The 4,166-nt window shown below is 42.9% G+C and overlaps 1 non-coding gene across 1 annotated transcript; it reads left to right on the top strand.

The window, feature by feature from the left end:
• The first annotated feature begins 1,213 nt into the window (after window positions 1-1,213).
• Window positions 1,214-1,320, top strand: LOC127194063 (U6 spliceosomal RNA). The gene has a single exon (XR_007831202.1). It is a non-coding gene; the product is annotated as a U6 spliceosomal RNA (small nuclear RNA).
• The last annotated feature ends 2,846 nt before the right edge of the window (window positions 1,321-4,166 follow it).

Genomic DNA, 4,166 nt, shown 5'->3' with positions numbered 1-4,166 from the left:
GTGTCTCAGCGTGCCCCCTCTGAATATGTTCATTTCCGCCTGCTGGAGGCGTGCTGCATATCTCACAGACTGCTCAAAGGTCTGAGGAGGGATGGTTACAGGCCTGTTCTTTCTCTAGGCTTGGATGATAAATAGATCATCCCAATTCTTAGAATTTTCCCAGAGCACATGCAAAACCCAACACTGTAGTCTCCAGAATATGGGTCAGGTTTGCGCACACATTCAGGTTACATATCTGGGAAGATGTTGATTTGCCAGAGGAGTCTATAGCACCCAAAGCCTAGGTGAGAAGGTTTGTGATATCTTTTCTGCCTGCCTAATTAATATAGTTTGTTTCTGAATGGTTGTTAAGAGGGTTCTAACCGAGCTGTGTTAGAAACTACTAGCTCTGCCTTGGAAAGCCACAGTTATAGAAGAAGAGGGGGCTGAAATCTCACTTTCTGGTCCAATCACACCTCATAGTTATCATCTGGAAACAGGTGGAAAGGGAGTGGCCAGATTGTGCTGGCTAGTTTTATGTCAACAGGACACAAACTAGAGTCACTGGAGAGGAGGGAGCCTCAATTAAGAAATTAAGTTCAACTGTGTAGGCAAGCCTGTAGGGCATTTTCTTTATTAGTGGTTGATGAGGGAAGAACCGGCCCATCCCTGAGCTGGTAGTCTGGGTTCTATAAGCAAGCAGGCAGAACAAGTCATTAGGAGCAAGCCAGTAGACAGCATCCCTCCATGGCCTCTCTATTAGCTCCTGCCTCCAGATTCCTGCCCTGATTTTTGAGTTCCTGTCCTGACTTCCTTCATTGATGAATAATGATGTGGAAGTGTGAGCCGAATAAACCCTTTCCTCTCCAAGTTGCTTTGGTCATGGTGTTTCATCACAGCAGTAGTAGCTCTAACTAGGCCAGCCTTACAGTGAGGGTACTTCCTACTTTGTTCTGATAGAATTGGTTGTTCTTCTTCTAATGAATTTTCAATGCACTCTATGGCTCTTCCTAAGTTTGTAGGCAAACATGTAGAGCTTATCAGGTCAAAGCCATTTAATAAGAAAATAGCATATAATTTCAGGTGTTTGTCACTTGTAAGAGTTTTCATATTAGTGTAATTGAGGGAAAATAACTTTAGCTAACTTCAAGCATTAAAAACAAACCATCTAGAAATAATAAACATTTCTGTAGCTCAGCAGCAGCATGCTTCTGCAGATAAAAACAATTTTTGCGTGCTCGCTTCGGCAGCACATATACTAAAATTGGAACGATACAGAGAAGATTAGCATGGCCCCTGCGCAAGGATGACACGCAAATTCGTGAAGCGTTCCATATTTTTGCAGAAAGAATCAAATGGTATATACTCACTTATATCTGCATACTAGCCCAAGGGGCATGTCCCACGAAAGCCTTCACTTACCAGGAAACTGGGACAGAGGGGAAGGCATCCTATTGGGACTCTAAATGAGAGACGCATGGGAGAACAGCAAAATAAAAGGATCCAGAGGGTCCTAGAAATCTACAAGTAGAACAATATGATAGGCAGATTTGGGCCCAGGGGTCCCGCTCAAACTAAGGCACCAGCCAAGGACAATACAGGAGGTAAACTTTAAACCCCTTCCCAGATCTAGCCAATGGTCAGAATATTCTCCACAGTTGAGTGGAGAGTGTGATACGACTTTCTCACATACTCTGGTGCCTCACATTTGACCATGTCCCCTGGAGGGGGAGACCTGGTGGCACTCAGAGGAAGGACAGCAAGTAGCCAAGAAGAGACTTGATACCCTATGAGAATATATAGGGGGACGTAATCCCCCTCAGGAACAGTCATAGTGGAGGGGAATAATGGGAAAATGGGGGGGGGGGAGGAATGGGAGGATACAAGGGATGGGATAAACATTGAGATGTAACAAGAATAATTAATTAAAAAAAAAAAAAGAAAAGGAAAAAAAAAAAAAAAACAATTTTTGCGTTGTGGACAGTAACTACCTGAATGGGAAGGCAGGACGATTACAAGGATCCTTCACTGTCCATTGGTGAATTATTTTTTTATTCTTAAAATATTATTTCAGGGCTGGAGAGATGATTCATTGATTAAGAGCACTGGCTGCTTTTCCAAACGTCCTGAGTTTAATTCCCAACAACCACATAGTGGCTCACAACCATCTACAACATAATTTTATGCTCACTTCTGGTATGCAGGTGTACATGCAGATAGAGCACTCATACACATGAAAAAATACATTTTTTTAGGTTTTTCGAGACAGGGTTTTGTTTGTATAGCCTTGGCTGTCCTGGAGTCACTTTGTAGACCAGGCTGGCCTCGAACTCACAGCGATCCATCTGCCTCTGCCTCCCTAGTGCTGGGATTAAAGGCATGTGCCACTACGCCCAGCTATGAATAAATAAATCTTTAAACATGTTTTTATTATATTTATTTATGGGCACCATGTCATGCATATGAAAGTCAGAGAACAACTTGTAGGAGTTGGTTCTCTCACCATATGGATCCTGGGGTCAAACTCAGATCATCTGGCTAAGCAGTAAGCACCCTGTATTCAGTAAAACCTGCTGAGCCATCTTGCTGATAACTTAAAAACTTTAACACTACTGAGTCAAATGTGGGTAGATCCCTATATGACCCTAACTGAAGACTATATACCTGAAGTACATGTTTGCTTTCATCATTGTCTTTGTTAAAGAGCTGTTTTACTCCTTTGTCCATTTAGCACAATCAGAAGGAGGAGGAGGAAGAGGAAGGGGAGGAAGATGAGGAGGAGGAGGAGAAAGAGGAGGAGGAGGAGGAAGAGGAAGAGGAAGAAGGAAGAAGAAGAGAAGAAGAAGACAGAAGAGAGGAAGAAAGAAGAAGAAGAAGAAATAGAGACCAGAGACCATTGGTATGGTCTGTTATTCTGCATAATTGGGCAAAGTGAATCAGAAAGACCATACTTAGAGGCTGGGAGGCCAGCAGTCACTTTCTTCCTCTCAGTCTTAGGACTCAGATAATTATTATGTGGGAACAACAGTATAGCTGCATCAGGATGGCTATTGGGTTTCTTTCCTCCATGCACAGCAAGAAAAAGATGAGTTGTGCAGAGCCTGACAAGTGAGAGGTCTGTGATAGGCAAAGCTCCCAGAATGAAAATGAGGACACATGGTCTACACCAGGGCCATTTCAGGCCCAGTGATTACTGTAGTGAGTTCCATGTCAGTTGTCTTTAGACCTACATGCTGAACAGAAGTATTTTGTTCCTGGTTCCATATCCAGCTTCTATATCGTCAGCTGTTGAGTCTGCGCCCCATGTATACAGAAAAGAAGATGGATTGGTAACTGTTATGCAAAACTTTTCTCTGTAAATTCTGACTTAAAAACAAGAAGTCATTATAAGACACGCCTAAGCCAAAAGAGCAGACTTTCATTTGCCTCGATTATAGTCTTCTTCAATGATCTAATTCTTAAAAAAAATAATAGAATGCCAACCTATAAATGAGCACGCTATATAAAGAGGGAATCACATAGGGAAACACAGGTGGGCCAGAATGAGAGAAGGCAAAGGCCCCAGCGTGCAGAAGCCTGGTCAGAGAAGTGTGTGGCAGAAGGCACAATATCCTGTGCTGTGGCGGGGGATGCTGAGGCAGGGGCAGGTCAGAGAACCACAAGCTGTGCCGCCCCACACCGGACCTTAATGAAAAACTTACTGAATCTCTAGGCAGCAATGTGATGCCCACCTCAGGTGAAAACAGAACCAGCAGGATGCTGACAGGGCAGTGCAAGAAAAGCAGAAGAAAAGGAAAGGACCTGAGGAACGAAGATGAAACAGCATATTGCCATATCATATAAAGGCAATTTAAAAATCAGAATAAAAAGAAAATGCACTGATAATTGGAAAGGAAGACAGAGTAGGTAAGATGTTGGAAGCCTGGGGTGGGGATTTATGAAAAAGTCTATAGATGGCTCTACTAGGAGTACATTTGAGTGTATGAATCTAATGCCGAAGGCATGTGTCCAAGGGTAGCATTATAATTCCTAAAGCTCTAGAAAGAGGCTATTGCTGGGCAGCTATTTCCTTTGAATTGAAACATGTCCTCCCAGAAGGAAGTTCCTAAAACTCAGGAAGCTAACTGAAATTAGAAAGTTTAGGGAGCTCATGAAATTCATGAAACTTTGGAAACTCAGAACGTCAT

The sequence above is a fragment of the Acomys russatus genome, chromosome 9 (genome assembly GCF_903995435.1).
Source record: "Acomys russatus chromosome 9, mAcoRus1.1, whole genome shotgun sequence".
Taxonomy (NCBI): Eukaryota; Metazoa; Chordata; class Mammalia; order Rodentia; family Muridae; genus Acomys; species Acomys russatus.
This window is presented reverse-complemented; position numbering and strand designations above follow the sequence as displayed.